Source organism: Aythya ferina, assembly GCF_964211825.1.
Source record: "Aythya ferina genome assembly, chromosome: 1".
NCBI lineage: Eukaryota > Metazoa > Chordata > Aves > Anseriformes > Anatidae > Aythya > Aythya ferina.
Genome location: NC_140296.1, coordinates 161144728 through 161161689, shown reverse-complemented (window position 1 = coordinate 161161689; position 16962 = coordinate 161144728). Strand labels below are relative to the sequence as shown.

General features: G+C 41.3%; 1 long non-coding RNA gene across 1 annotated transcript; it reads right to left on the bottom strand.

Moving 5' to 3' along the window:
* Window positions 1–11861: 11861 nt before the first annotated feature.
* LOC311430399 lies at window positions 11862–16581 on the bottom strand. The gene is made up of 5 exons (XR_014688765.1): window positions 16200–16581; window positions 15572–15682; window positions 14280–14388; window positions 13465–13520; window positions 11862–11989 (listed from the first exon to the last, which is right to left on the bottom strand). It is a non-coding gene; the product is annotated as an uncharacterized lncRNA (long non-coding RNA).
* Between the last annotated feature and the right edge of the window lie 381 nt (window positions 16582–16962).

The following is a 16962-nucleotide window of genomic DNA, read 5'->3' as shown; positions in this document are numbered from 1 at the left end:
TCCTTCTCGGTCACCCTCGTCCCCTGTGCTGTGGGGTCCCACCCACGGGATGCAGTCCTTAATGAACTGATCCGGCGTGGGCTTCCCACAGGCAGCAGCTCTTCCAGAACTGCTCCAGATATGGGTCCATACCACGGGGTCCATCCCTCAGGAGAAAACTGCTCCAACTTGGGTCCCCCACAGGCAGCAGCTCCTGCCAGGTCACCTGCTCCTGCGTGGTCTCCTCTCCATGGGCTACAGGTCCGGCCCAGAATCTGCTCCAGCAGGGGTCTTCCACAGGCGGCAGCCTCCGTCGGTGCAGGGCCACCTGCTCCACCGTGGTCTCCTCCATGGGCTGCAGCATGGAACCCTGCTCCACCGTGGCACTCCATGGGCTGCATGGGGACATCCTGCTTCACCACGGTTCTCACCACAGGCCGCAGGGGACTTCTGCTATGGCACCTGGAGCACCTCTCCCCCTCCTTCTTCACTGACCTTGGTGCCTGCAAATCTGTTTCTCACTCCTCTCACTCTCCCAGCTGCTGTGTATGGCAGCGTGCTTTATTTTTTTATTTTTTTTTTCCCCTTTCTGAAATATGTTCTCACAGAGGCACAAGCAACATCTCTTATTGGCTTGGCTCTGGTCAGCAGTGGGGCCCTTACCTAACATGGGGCAGCTTCTAGACTCTTCTCACACAAGTTGCCCTTATGGCCCCCTGCTACCAAAACCTTGCCACATAAACCCACTACAATTTGACCCTTATGAAACCACATCTGGAGCACCAGTTTGGCCACCCCATTTCTCCTGTACGGACCCAGCATGAAGAAAATACTGACATTCTGAAGCAAGTCTTGGAGGGCATTGCAGTTTCACCCCGGCAAGCAGCTAAGTGTCTCACAGTCGCTCACTCACTCTCCCCAGGTGGGATGGGAGAGAGAATCAGTGAGGTAAAAGTGTGAGAACTCACAGGTTGAGATAAGGACAGCTTAGTGGGTAAAGCAAAAGCCGTGCACAAGCAAAGCAAACCAAGGAACCCATTTGCTGCTTCCCATTGGCAGGCAGGTGCTCAGCTACTTCCAAGAAAGCAGGGCTCGTCACGCAGAGCAATTCCTTTGGAAGACAAATGCCATCACTCTCAGTGTCCCCCCTTCCTCCTTCTTTACCCCAGCTTTATTGCTGAGCATGATGCCACACGGTGTGGGACACCCCTGTGGTCAGCCTGGGCCAGCTGTCCTGTCTGTGTCCCCTCCCAGCTCCTGGTGCACCCCCATACCCTTGCTGGCAGGGTAGTGCGAGGAACAGAAATGGCCTTGGCTCTGTGTGAGCACTGCTCTGCAACAACTGAAACCATCCATGTGTAATCACCACTACTTTCATCAAAAATCCAAAACTTGGCACTATTTGAGCCTCTTTTAAGAAAATTAACTCTGTCTGAACCAAAACCATAACTGGGAGGGCCACCAGTGTAGCTGGGGTTTGGAGGAGCAGGGCTTGTTCAGCCTGGAAAAGAGAAGGCTACAAGATCACATTGTTGATTTCTACTACCTAATGGGTAGTGGAGGTAGAGACATACACTTCTTGATGGTGCCCAGTGAAATTATATGCTATAGCAAAGGTGATTTTCATCACCAGAAATATTCAAAACTCAGTTGAACAAGTTTCCAACCAACCAAATCTCAGCTTTGAAATCAGTCCTGTTTTGTTTATTGGCAGGAACTTGGACTATTGTGACCTTCGGAATTCACATTCAACCTAAACCCTCCAATATTTTTGTGATTCTGTGTTCAGCCAACCTGGTTCTTTTTTGTGGCAGAAGAACTGACTACATGGAGGAGAGAAGAGTAGCAACCATGGGTTTTCATTCCATCCCTTGTATCATTCTTGCCTGGAAACTGAAGTCTGGACAAATGGACTGTTAGATGAACTGAAAACTGAGCCTGACCACCAGGCTCAAGGTTGAGGCAGCAGCCAGTAGCAAACAGAGTGCCCAAGGGCTTGAAAACAGGGCTGATACTTCATCATCAACTTGGATGATGATATAGAATGCATCCTCAAAAAGCAGTGGATGATATTAAACTAAAGGTGGTGGCTACAGTTACTCAGTAGACCTTTAGTTCAGACAGAGATTAAGAAATTTAATGTCTGGGCTAAAACGAATCTCCTGAAATTCACCACCATGGCTGGGAGCCTACAGGCAAAGTGTCAGGTCTACCAAAACGTAGGGCTGGTGATTGTAGTGGACATTAAGGTAGTACTTGCCAAAAGTATGTTCTCATTACAAATAAAACAAACTGCATTCTAGGCTACATTAGGAGAAGCATGCCAAGAAGTTTAAAGCAAATTTTTATTTTCTTCTGCTTGATGCTTGTGGGGCTACATCTGGAATATTACATCCAGTCTAGAGCCCCTAAATTCCAGACTGGTACTGAGAACTGGAAAAGGTTTGGTGGAGTGCACCATAACTGTCTTGCTCTTGAGGCATACGACCAATGAAATAAGATTGAAAGAGTTGGTCTTGCTTAATTTCGTAAAGAGAGTATTTAGGGGGAGAATCCAAGAGCAGACTACAACAGGTTGAAAGGAAGTTACAGACACAAAATCTTCTATTAGGCAGCAGATGGTATAAAAATATGCAAAGACCACAAACCATAGTTTTGAAGGTTCAGAGTGGACATCAGGAATAACTTATTCACTAGGAGTGTAGAGCAACAGTGGAACAAACTTCCCAGAGAGGTGGTGAATTTCTGACTTTGCATGTTTTTGATTTTCACTTTTTTCACTTGCTAGGCTAGACAGAGATGCAAATCTTGATTTAGTGTTTACAGTATACTTGCTTAAACAGGACTCAGGACTAAGTGACCACTTCCAGTCAAAATTGTAATCACTCTATGAGGCATACTGTGTCTGAGCAAAACAAGAAACTTGACAACGTTTCCATGATCACCATGGTAAATGCACCACTACAGAAGCATCAACACCCCTGGCTTCTACATAAGCACATCCCAATAAACATTATGCACTGATCAGGGAGACAGATGCTCACACAGTTTCCATGGGAGTAAAATAACAATAATCTCACACTGGAAAAACTCACAGAGATCATCACTAAAGGACAAAACCTCCCAGTTAGCAGACAGACTTTTTTCACAAAACAGCTACTCCATCTGCTACCACTCAGGCCTAACTCTCCAGGGAGATGAAAAAGCACCTTTGAAGAGGAGTGAGGGTACTAAAATGCACACCCCTGCTGGACACTAAAAATTACAGACTAAATAGAGAGATTGACTTTATGGCACATTGTAATTCCCTCCTCAAGCCCCTTCATCTTTCACAGGCAATGAATTACCTGTCTTTTTTTCTTTTTCCCCAATAGGAGCTAATAATCTTATCAACTTTTTCCGTGCTCATACCACTCTTCTGCTCCACAGGTGCCAACCACTTTCTCACCCAGATAGTCTAACTATTTAATGTAATCAAGTGAAACTCAGACCAACTGCTCAATTGCCTTTAAGACTGAAGGTACTGCTTGTATTTCAGCCTTGAAGAATAGCTCTTGAATCTGAAAGGCTGTCTGTTTTTTTTTTTTTCCCAACAATCTGTAAGGTCTAATAAAAGATACTCTCTCCCCAGCAAACCTTGCCACATTTATATCCATAGATTATCATGCTATAACAACAGTGCCAATTTTGTGAATTGTATCTTTTCAAAAAAAAAAAAAAGAGTTTTCAAAGAAAAATGCATAATTTCCTCTTCCACAATGACCCATTTTCCTTTGTGGAAGAGCATGCCCAGACTCTGCCTGTAAACTGAATTTTCTAGTGGAACCAGCTGATATGACAAAAGTTTAATTTACCCTAATGTGGAGTGCTCTAGGTCTTAATCCTGATATAGGTCAAAACTTACTTCTCACGGTCTGCTGAAGGCTGATACAAGTCAGCCATTTAAAGTTATCTGTTTGTCTTTATGAACTGCATCAATCTAAGGCTCGTCAGTACAAACACAAGACGATGTTGTAGCAGACTTCTGTGCTCCTGGAAATTGCAGAGCTGAGCAATTTATAATAGTCAGATGGTCTGTCAAGCCTGTACTGTTTAGGGCTAGAGAACTTGGTTAAGAAGTTGTTTTTTTTTTTCCAAACATTTTATTTTATTTTTATTTTTTTACTGATCTAAAATCAAACCATTGGCTAGTTTCTGAAAATACAAGGGAAATTCTGAAACAAAAAAAAAAGTATTACAGTCCTCTCTTGATGGATCATATACCATGCCACAGTCACGGCATTTCATCGTAAGACTAATTTAAAGTGAAGACTTGTGTAAAATTCAAATATTGCCTCAAAGAAGGATTGCAGCAATCGATAGTTAAAGTACACTAACTTCTATAACTTTTATTGATGTGCATATACCAATTATACTCTTGCTAGAAGCCAGCACCATCACTGAAGCTATTCAGGATTTTCACTTTCCTTTGGTATAAACAGTTTCACTATAGGTCAGGGTTCGCTATAAGCTGCTCCACTGTATAATGAACTAAGCCAGAGGGGTTGGCTTAGTAGTTTAAGTATCAGCTTTGAAATATCCAGACACCCTGGAAACAAAGGTTTAAATCCCAGCAGGGTTGACTCAACCCTTCCACTTTTTGAGGTAGATAAATGGCGTGCAGTGTGCTAGACTATCTATGGACCTCTGATAAGGTGACACCTGAAAAAGAGACATGTGATCTATTCTCTGTATAGATTAAAGAGCTTATTGCCTTTTTCTTAAGTGAAAGTTTGTTTAAAATTCTTGGCCAAATTTTTTCAGCTCAATGAGTTGGGCAGTTTAATCTGTATCACTTGTTTGATTGACCCTTGCCTCCTGTTTTAGAGACAGAAATGCTCCAGCGAGACTGCTGGCACTTCAGCCTGATCCAAAGCCTGTCAAAATGAAGGTCCTTCTAGTAACCTTTACGTGGTTTTTTTTTTTTTTTTTTTTTTTTTCTTGTGCAGCACCTTCCAAAAAAACCTAACACCCACTCCTCCAAACCCAAATACTATTACTGACAATCCCTGTGGTTTAGTATATCAGAAGCACAAATGCATGTGTAATACCATATATTTACATCCTATTAGATATGCATCTGTGCACACACATAATACAAAAATGAAATCAAACAAATGTGACTCAGTCCTCCTAGCTACCTCAGCCCACTTGTCCCAGTCGTGCAGCACATTAGCATTCATCTCACAGTGATTTGCCTACAGAAATTTTGTGAGATGAAAGTTTGATGCATAAGAAGGATCTCAGGACACAGCGGTTCCCTTAGCAACCCTGCAGCCGGCTCCTGCAGCCCTGACCCAGCTACAAAGCCTTCCGCCAGCCGCGGAGACATTTAATGACAGCTGGCTGAAATTTGGGTGCACTGGTAAATTGCGTTCTTATTTTGAAATCACCTTAGAGGAATATTATCTTTATTGACTTGCTTTAAAAAAAAAAAAAAAAAAAAGCCTACAAAGCGGCTGCTACAAATTAGTACATAATAATAAGCAGCGATACCAATTTATTAGTGTGCCCTCCCTCTCCAGCAGTAAAGCACCTGGGGCACTGAATAACAGAGTAAAAATAAACATGGCATAATTAATTAACACTGATTACACTCCCTCCCCTCCAGCCCATCGACTCTCCAGCTGTTGAGGCCTGCCTGGCTCACCATGTCAGGCCTCTGCCCATCCGGCCTCTACAGGTCCTTGCCACCTTCCTCTGCTCTCCCACTGCCTGCACAGGCTCTGGCCTCATGTCTTGGAGCTGGCGTACAGCTCTGTCCTCTCGCTATTTCTGTCAGTTGCATCCCTGCTTTCCAACCCTGGCCTCCACTTTGTGAAAAAAACAAAAACAAAAACAAAAAAAACCAACCAAACAAAAAAAATCAGTTTTGTCTTTTGTTGGAGAGAGCAGTGAATTATGGATATGACAGTATAGGAACAGTGTGGAAATATTTAGAGAATAACATTATGGCCTGGACAAATGTTGCAATGATTTTTCAGGTCTTTCTACCCACAGTGCTAAAACTAAGTACTATCAAAAATCTGTTTTTTAATGACATGTCCACATGGTATCTCTGGGCCAGACCTGAGCCTCCTCTGACAACTGTGCTGTCCAAATTAGCAAAAATAAAGTATCTCTCTCCACAGAGGGTTTGCAGTTGTTGGCCTCTCTGCTTGGTGATGAGGTGCTGCCTTCCAGCCTTCTGAGTTTTTTTAATCTCCTCCACTTCACACTAGAGCAGGCTCCTAGACAAAGACAATGTTTAGCCAGCAGGGATTGCAACAGAAAACTTTTAATGTGTTTGTGTGCTTGTGTATTGAAGATAAAGGAGGTTCAAGAGAGCTCTGCCACAGAATGCAAGAAAATGTTTTCTCTGTAGGTTATTCATCATCAAGATAATACCAATAAGATGAAAACAGTAAGTTGTTATATGTCAGAAAACCAAAAAGTGGCCATTAGCATCTTAGTTCTCTCTGGTGTGCACCTTTTCATGCTGAACCTCTGTCACCACCTCTGGTGCACATCTCTGCAAGCTAGAATGAAGCAGTGAGATCCCCAATAGGGACAGCTGTGCCAGTGTATAAATACGTGAGAACTCAGTAATGCCTTCCCACCTTAGAAAAACAAACAGACAAAAACACACACAAGCACAAAGTGTTATATAATAGTTACTACATGGGGTAAACTGTTGCATGTTGCAACAGGTTTGACTGAAGCTTGTAGTCACTTCATTTACATTACTCATATTAGTATTAAGACAGAACTATAACAAGATTAATAAAGTTCTGATGGGGATGGACCCCTTGGTTTCCGAGATAAAAGTTGCTCATGTAAACAGAAAATCTGCATGTAAATAAGGAGATATTCCCTTTCACAGCTTGTGCCAAGTAAGAAATTGCACGAGTTGTGGCTGAAAAATGAGTACTGTGTAGCCATGCAAGGCTGTGGCCAGGGATGTGACAGTGCGTGTGACAGCAGCCTCAGTGGTCTGTCATGCTGGGGTGAGAATGAACCTTCTTTCCACAGATTTACATTTTGAAGGGCTTTATTGTGAAGATGAGGTGTTTTAGGACAAATACACTCAATTTAAACCACCACTTATTGCAGGCCTCAATTCTGCATCTGTAGACATTCAAGAATAGAAATAAGTAGGTTTAGATTAAATGCTGATAGATAAATAAACTATGCTTTCATGCCTCATGTTATTTAAAGCGATTTTCATCAGATTACTCACCAGTCTCCAAAGCTAAAAAATATCCCTTGTTATGAATAGACACATATATACAGTTTATCCTTTTCAATCATCCTTCCACCTTGAGATCAGCTCGGACAAAGTTTAGGCACGGTCAGAGCAGGTAGCTGCCTTGGATGGCTAACTGCTGGTGGCTGCAAAATTATGGTCAGCTCTGGCTGCTGCAGATTTGGCTTCTTTGCCTGCTTTGGCCTATCTTCTTTTTTTTTTTTTTTTTTTTTTTTTTGGCTAGAAGGGTTGGGGACTGGCTGCCTGAGCTGCTGAGGTATCTGCAGAGAGGATATTTCTTGCTACCTGCACAGATGGATGTGCAGGGAGGAGACCTGTGTCATCACCCAGCAATACCATAAATCTTCCTTAGTCTCCCCAAAACTCCCCAAGCCACTGAAATTTCCATCCCTCTGCAACACTCAGCCCTCTTCCTTCTCTCCTTTCTCTCCAGGCATGTCATTCCTATGATACATGACTTCCCAGTTGGCACACGCCTTTCCCCACAATCCCTATGCTGCACCTGTGTTGCTTCTTTTCACTCAGGGTTTGATCGCTCCTACCTCTATATTTGACATAAGCTTTCCTGATCTCAGAGCAAAGTGCTCCTTTTTTTTGCATCCCACTTGTGTACTTCCATCCTCCACAAATCATACCAACTTCCTTGGCTCTAGGAGCAGAACTGTGCCAATGTGTTAGCTTTGCCCATGCACTGGCATAGCTTTGGCCAGTCCATGCTCTTGCCGCGAGGCCATGAGGAGCAAACTGGTGCTGTTGGCTATGGACGAGCCCTTCAGCATTGGTATGCCAGTTGTGAAAAGCTGACAAAAGCTCTGGCCATGAAAGTCACTGCGATGAAAAATTTACAGTCTCGGTAGACAGGATGAGCACAGGCTTGTGATAAGGGAAACAGTAAAGCAGAGAGAAGAAATATGACAGCCCAACACAGGATGTCGGTAATGTCTTCAGAGCTAGATGTGCTAATGCGTACCTGCATCTCAAAAAGAACAGGGTATGGCTAGGGGACCATCACTCACAGGAAGCAGGGGTATCAATATTTTATGATCAACTATGAGATCCTTGAAAAGGCTGCATTTAACCCTCTAAAACCTAGCTCAAAAGAAAAATAATTTACGATGTTACATGAAAAAACATCAAAACCTATTAGATATCCATGGTGGTGCCCTAAGTTTAAAAGCCATGACTAAAAAGTTTCAAACTTTTGAAACAACGAGGGAAGTGTTTACTCCAGGGACATCACCTCTGAAGTAGACCAAAATACTTACAGAATCCATGGTGAAATATGTAGGATAAGAGAAAGGACATTCTTGCTAGCACAGTACTCTAAATTAGGTGTGATTGAAAAGATTTCAGAATTATATCTGATTTTTTTCATGGAATGGTAAATCAAGGAAAAGAAGAAATGCGTTTGTCTCAAATATGCTAGTTTTGTGTTGTTTTGTTGATTAGAAATAACCCAATGTGTTTTATGATATCATTTGTTACTGTACCACAAGGTTCCAATAAACACTTTAATAAACATCATAACCCAAGAACTCCTCATCCCTGGTTATATCTCCATAAAATTTATTGCCACATCATTCTGCCAAGGCTCCTGACTGAAGAATTTAACTTAAAAGGTTATTTATGATTTTTGAGTGTGAGGAACACATTTGTGAAACAATTGCCATGCAGCTGGCTAATCACATCAGCTGCACAGACCCATAGCAGCAGACATTCAGACATTTGTTGAGGCATTTTGCATCTCCTGACCCCCACAGTGGCCTAGTGAGGAAAGGGATGAGAAGTGAAGCAGTTACAAACCTGAGCCTGGGCTCCAGCTCAATCCATTCGCTCTAACTTGACATTGTCCTGCTGGGTCCAACTGTTTATACTGGGGCTGGTGAGTGACTCTTTCTAGTCCCTGGAAGGTGAATTCCAGTCCAAGTTGCCTGACTATTGCTTTAAATGTATCTCTTACCTGCCTGATCTTTATGGTTAAAACACTGATGAGAAAATGCTTGAATTGACATCACCCCACAAAACCAATTCTGTTCTTTCTTTCTAGTTCATAGTTTCAGCTAGTAGTTTTGCATATTGAATTCATATTGAAACAGTGAGATTATTTGCTTACATATTGTAACAATACATAATGCTATCAAACTATTAAAATAAGCTCTAGTACAAAGACGTTCAGCAGAGATAGACTCCAGGGATAAGGGAGCAGAACAGCTGGGATAGAGAAGCAGCTACAGAAACAGGGAACTCAGAGGTAGCTTCTTAGATGAATCAAATGATAATGTATGCTAAACAGAGGTAAAGAAAATTTTAAGACAGTCATCAAAGTCTAAAACAGCTGGAGCAATCAACTTAAAAATAGAGAATACATGAATACAGCACTTGAGGAAAGAGACGAGGGGTGAGATCCCTTTTTGTGCTCTGGTAATTATGAACTGTTGGAATGGTTCCCTCAGGAGACTGGTAGCATCAGAAAAGCTGCCATCCTGCTTCCCTCCCTGGTCATTTTCATCCCCTGGGAAGCCCACACTTATGGTGGCCCAGGGGACCCGTGGGATGCAGCACACCTTGTGCTCCTCTCTGCCAGGGGGACCAAGACTGGATCTGCCCATGGCTCTAGGTTTGGTGGGAACCAACAGCATCAGCAGAACAACTCATAAGAAAGGGCATGAAAGAAATTAACAATGAACAAGGGAGAAAAAAGGGGTCTGCTGCTGTTTGGAGCCTCCTATTTTTTAAACTTTTATTTTTATTCAATTGTAGTTGCAGCATGGTAAAATAAAATACGAGGAATAAATTTGATACTCTCAAAGACAGTTCAGCTTAACGGTAGCAACAATCTGTCACATTCCCAATATTAATTGGCCATGTTTGTCTCCTCAGTTGAAAAGAGACTTTATCAGGAATGTGATTTATATAAAAGATAGCTGGTTTTATACCTCTTTATACAAAACAAGCAATCTTGGCATAAATCAGCATTAAGGCATTTAAACAATAAGTTGTTAACTCATAAAACAATAAGTCAGCTTCCAACACAAGCCAAAATCTGTCACTGTCAGGTTCTGCTCACTTGGTAGGAGTCTCCAGGCAAATTCTCTCACATCTGTGCCTTAAAAATAGATTTATCTTAATGCGTGGGGGATTTAGCTCAGATTCCAATTGCAAAGAGGTCCATTTCCAGGCCATTTTTATAGCAAAGTCATAGATGCACACAGGTGTGGGGCTTTTTTATTTGTTTATTGGCTTGCCTTTTTTGTTTTTAAAGGAAATGACACTGTTTTATTTTTCATGGGTATGGCACCACAGAGACCAAAAGTATATGGGCTTCACCACCGTGCCTTCATTTGTAAGTTCTCCTATGGCTCAGTATATGACTGTTCTTTACTACATTGGCTTATGCAGCTTTTTCCTTTTCAATTTTCTTAGTATTAGTTCCTACTGTACAGCTCAAGACTAAAAATAAAGGATAAAATGACAATAAAGGCTCCCAGGGAAAAACAAAAGAGAGGAAACATGAAAAGGACTTGAGAAGAAAAGAGTACAAAAGCACGAAGTACAAAGGAGCCTAGAGTTGAAAAGATTATAGAATTACAGGAAAAAAAGTGCTAATGTAATCTTAAAAAAAAAAAAAAAAAAAAGAGAGAGAGAGAAATAATTCAAATGAAAAGCTACCAAAAGGAAGATAAAAAAGAGGAACATTTAAGAAAAAACAGAGATATTTTTAGACAGCCTGCTTAACCTGAGGGGACAGCCTTCAGGAAAGCCAGATGTAGTTTACTGAAATTATTATCCTAATAAAATGTGTAACAGAACACAGAGCACCACAACAACACTTCTAATGGCAAACACAAAACCACGTTCTCCCTCTCCTTTCATAATGCCTTTATTTTGAATAGATCATGAGCACAACTTTCATACCAGATGCTGGCATTCCTAGCCTGTTAATTCTCTGGGGAAATAATGCCTGCATGGTTTGTCTTTATTTTCCTATGATAAACACCGAAAACTTGGGATTTCACACTTGGTCATATGTGGTCATATTATTTTGGGACCTGCCATCATGGAACAGGAAACTGTTAAGGACCAGCAAGACCCATTGGGGAACCCAAAGACTCCAAACTTGGCAATTTTGGCCAAAATGAACCACACAGGCAGCTCTGGAAGGCAGGTGAGAAACAGCAAAGGGTGGGACCTCTTAGCAAGAGGGAACCCCCATTGCCATGCCTGCTGGTACCTCAGTGGGTGAAAGGGTGAAGATATTTCAGTGCCGGGCAGACAGGCTTGAGGCTGGTGGGAAGCAGTCACTAAGTCCTTTGCACATGGGGAGAGAGATAGGGATGCAGCCCTTCAGGGTGGGAGCAGGGTCCCCAGCCCTGCCCGCCCACTGCCCCTTCCACTCATCCCACCTGGCAGCTTTAATTATTTACGTGGTGCTCTTAAGCAGGGTTAAAATTGAATGGCCACTCTGAGGGCAGGAAGGGAGAGTCAGTTCAGCCTGCTAAAATGCAGTCATTAATTTTCTACATAATCTCTCATTATAGTGCTATATTTAGAGCAAAGAAGTCTCTCTCTCTCTCTCTCTTTTTTTTTTCTCTCTCTCTTTTTTTTTTTTTTTCCTCATTCCAAGTTCTTATTTACAGCAACACATCTACCTTTCCCAAAATATCACATTTTGACTGGAAGTTATTACGTTTCTCCTCATTGCAGAAATAACCTGTTTTGAAAGATCTAAAAAAAAAAAAAAAAGTGTTAAACTTGTGTTTAAATGGTATCAGTATAAAAAGATAAGAGTGGGGATTCTCATTAGTAAACATCTCATAGAATCATAGAATATCTGAATTGGAAGGGACCCACAAGGACCATTGAGTCCAACTCCTGGGTCCCCAAAAGACTGACCCCCAAAACAAAACAACAAAATCAGATCATGTGTCTGGGAGTATTGTCCAAATGCTTATTGAACTCCAGAAGGCTAAGTGACAGTCTTAATTTCCCATTTAATTTCAGTGGTGCCAAGGTATATCTCAGTTGAAAAAGTGGTTAGATAAACAAAAGAAACATCCATCAAGGACTATTAAATACAAAGGTGCAAATTCGGTCTTTGTCTTACAAAGCTACTAAGCTAAGTCTCTGGGACTACTGTAAACTGAAATAACTCTTAGTTCTTACCTTGCTTTTATTCTTGTGTTTGACCAGATGGAGCTGGTCTAGATATACTACTGGAGGTGGCTTATAACATATTTTTATGTTATAAAAACAGAGCTCAAAGAACCAAAAATACCTTTTTAATGTATTTTTCATGTGGATTTCTTTGGCATGGAGTGCAACAGAAACCAGGAGCCAGATTCTTACCACTACATACACTGTAAGGGGAGTGCCTATGGAGTTCATGATACTCAGCAACACATAGTATTGTCTAGGTTGGAGAAAATTGGGCAATGGAGACATGGATATACACCTTTTTAGGTTTTCACACATGCAGGGAAAAGCCTTGCCAAGTGAGTTAGAAGACTGCATAAATATTCAGAAGTGGTGAGTGCAGTTCCTACATGGGGTGAGTGGTTTGTGATGTTCATGGCAACTTTCTCATTATGGGTCACACATCACCTTTCAATAGCTGACCTAATCATTGCAGGGATGGGGATAAAGGAGGGGAAGCAAGGTTAAAATCAGAGGAGCCTGGACAGCAGGAAAATTAAAGGTAAAAAATAGACCACTGCCAAGATGTATTTGACATTTCTGACATGCAAACCCCTGACAGTTCAGCACCTGTCTGCACAGCCAGGAGTAGGTTCAAAACTTCATTTCTGCCCATAGTCTGATGCAGAAGGTGCGTTGTCTCTGTGCCATAGCTCAGAGCTAGTAAGCCCTGAGAATGCCATTGCTCTCCTCTAGAGATGGCCCCAAATGTTTGACCCTGCCTTGGCCCTTCTCATTGCTCCTAATGAAGAAAACCATACTTGTACCAGCATTCAGTCCAGAAGGATCTCCCATTGTAGGAATTCCTTCATCTGTAGATGTTTTTTATTTTTTATTTTTTCACGATTTTATATTCATACCATGTATGTAGAGGAAATGCAAGTGATAAGGAAGCGAGGCTAGAATAGGTGGAGTACTAATCAATCTTCCACTGGCAGAACAGCTCTCATAACAATTTCATTTGTTTACAGATCTTCCTTGGTTTATCATATTTAGGCTCAGCTTACCAGCAAGAAAGCAGTCTGTCGTGTGTGGTGCCACGTGACCAAGATGCACTGTCAATCTGGAACAGTAATGAAGACAAATCACACAACCACATTTTGCGTAGCCCATGAACTGAGGTATATTTGAATAACATTGCTTATCAAATCCACTTGAGAAAATCAAGGGTGGTTTGTGAAATTCCCAGGAATAGAAAAATAGTCTGCTGGAAGAACTCATTGCTGATCACAGAAAGATCTTGGTAAACTATTCTGCAGTAAGTGGACCAAATGGGATGGAGCAGACAATTTCTCTGAGAAGCAGACGCCTTTTAGGAGCAGAGCAATAAAATATTACAGAATGGATGCAATGAGAAGATGTAGGCTGGTCTACCAGTTTAGACCCACAAGCCAGGGACTAGACCTGTGCATGTGAACTTATTAATGCAGGACTGTGGCTCCCTCAGTTAAAAGACAGTCCTGTCTAATGGTATTAGTACAATGAATCTGTGGAAATTAAAATAAAAGAAGCATTTCCCAAATGGTCATGCATATGGCTCTTCTTGACTTCAAAGCCGAGTGCATTACTATGACCTGTCTTTCCCCCACTCACTCCCTTTTCCCAAGGGAAGCAACTCATGTCTCCAGTTCTTTTGCACCTTCCTTTGAACACATCTTAATGTTAACTCCATTCTTTAACAACGTATTCTACTTTGTATAAGTCTGAAAGCAAACTCCCACATGAAGGTTGGTGTCAATATTCCCCTCCACAACCTCCTTATCTTTAAACAATAAAATTGTTGACACATGGCTCAGAATATGAATATTTGATCAAAATGAACCTTCAGTGATTCCAGAAATTTCACATCCCCAAGCGTCTTTTTTGGCAGATGGCCAGTAATCATCTACATTTTTTTCCGTTTGGATCCACCTTGTTTCAGGTTTAATGCCCTTAGAATAGAACAACCATTATGGAAATTAGTTAGCAGCTGCTGTACATCAATGTTTAGAAAATTAATATTACCCACATTACACAGCACAGAAGCTGAATTTTAATGAAGCATGGAAACTATAAGCAAATTGACCTTTAACCTCATCAGAGAAATAGTCAAACACAACTTTGTCTGAGAAAACTTATAATTTCCACCAGAATTCTCTGGACGCGATAACAGAAATATAGTATTTTCATTGTAATAGAAGAATTAAATGCTTCAGCAGATTACAGATGACAAAGGAAACTAAACTATTACCTGTTCTTACTGCTAAGCTTTAGAAATATTTTCTCCTAGTCATATGAGAGTGGAAATTATTATGCTTTGTAATAATAGACCTAACACATGAAGGGAAATGATGAGATATATGCTGAGAAGAAAACTGATCTAAGCAGTCAGCTGAGGTTCTTCCTGGTTTAGGAACTGTTATCAGCCCGTACTGAGAAGACAACAGCACCAGTCCCTTGCTGGCTTCTCTGTTTTGCTGTTCTTCATCGCTGTTCTTCTCTTTTCCTTTTTATTGGACTATCTGAAATGTTCAATTCTGACCTCTTTAATTTGAATAATGTATTTTCCTTTATACTCTAAGACAGTTATAACTGTATCAGAAAAAAACAGAAGGGATACATTTATTATCATCAAGTAATGTATCATGGACATTTTAATTTCAGCTAGAAGTGTTTGGTTAATCTATTTTTCTCTCCTTTTTTTTAATTTGCAAAATCCACTTAGGAAAACTTGCAGGGTATCATTCTTCTCAGACTTTCTAAAACAAATTTGTAGCCTTATTAAAACACCCTCCTAGTGTGTGTTTCTGTGTATGTGTTTGTGCAGGGTTGAGCTTTTTGTAAACATGCGTCAAGACTGCCAGTATAAATTTACCTGGAGGGTACATTCATTCTATAAATGGCAGCTAGTACAAGAAAGTCCTCCAATGGAAAATTATGCACAGTTTCTAGCAGAACTGTTTACTGGTATTCAAAGTTAGAGGAACAGGTGTGAATGCTGTAGTGGCTACATTTAGTTTTTATTCACATTTAGTTGGCAATAGCTCTAAAACTCTCAAAAGTTAATATATGTAAATAAATAAATAAACAGTAGGATATTACACGATTCAGATACTGTAAAATAAACGGACTCACCTGGCTGTGGAATGAATCCAGCTCCATGAAAAAGGATTAAAATTAACAGGACTTTAGAGGAAGGAGAAATTCGGCTTCTCATTTCCTTCAGACACAATGCTGATTAGAAGACTGCAACAGAACAGAATGGGCTATAAAATTACTTAAAGGTCATCACATGTTGTAATAAACGGTAACCTAATTTATTTTTTTAATGCTGACATGAATCTGCTGAAACTAGAAAAGCAGGTAACTTTTTCAATTAATGTCAAAATCTCCCATTTTATTTTATAGGTTGTTTTACCCATTCTGAGTTAAAATGATGCTTTATTATGGCATCATTTTATGAGCCCAAAGAGACATTTTGACATTTACCATAATCTCCCAGAAAGCCAAAAGTGAAATGGTTCCAAAAGATGTACTGAATAAAATGCCCTGAAATAAAATGTAAGAAACATTACTTTATAAATAAGAGTGGTGATTAAAGTATTGTTTTTTTCCACTTCAAATGCAGGGGCTGTATTTCCCCCCACCTTCTTAATACGCTCTGACACTGTCTTTGAAATAAAAGGCAAGCATCTTGCAAGAGAGACCTTTTAAAAGCAATAAAAATCCTTCCCCAGCCTTCATTTCTGTCTCGTTATTTTACCTGCAACCATTTGATGACAGTTCAGTGTAGGGGTGTTATGGATTTAAACCGCAATTTATGGACAGCCTCTGTTCCTTCCTGGGGCAATGCAGGTGAAGAGATGAGACAGAAAGTCTTGAACAATCTCAGTTGGGGAGCTGGTTCTTACCAGCCCTCTCTGAAGTCAGGCATTTGAGCAGCCCTGGTTTCCTCATCTCATCTTCTGAAGGGCATTCCCTACTTCTCTGTCCTGTCAGAGAGCTGAAGGGTGGAGGTAGCTCTGTGAGGACACTTTCTGCTGCAGGCAGAATTTGGAGGAGCAGATGAAGGGCAGCAGTGGCCCAGTGGGGCCAAGCTCTCTGGGCTCAGCCCAGTGGGGTATCACCATCCTTGGAGCTTCATTGCCTCACCAGGGAGGAAAGAGGAGGTTGTGCTTCATTAACTGTTGATTGCTAAATGCTGACATGGTGTCAAGGTTTCTCCATTTCATCAGCAACTACTTTCCAAGGACCTGGTATCAGTTCAGAGCAAACTTGACTCTTGGCTAAGAGCAAACTTGACTCTTGGCTGCCAGTGGAGACGATGCATGTTAAGATGCAAGATGTTAAGATGTTAAGATGCAAGATATTTGTGTGGAAGCAGCTGTGCATAAGGACATGAGGAAAGGTGTAAGGAAAGGCCTGGGCCTGCCCTGCCTCGGTGGCCACAGAAGTCAGGGTCTGTTTTCTGCACAGCAGTCCAGCTTTCCCTGCTGTGCCGTAGGAAGTCCCAGCAGAGGTGCAGG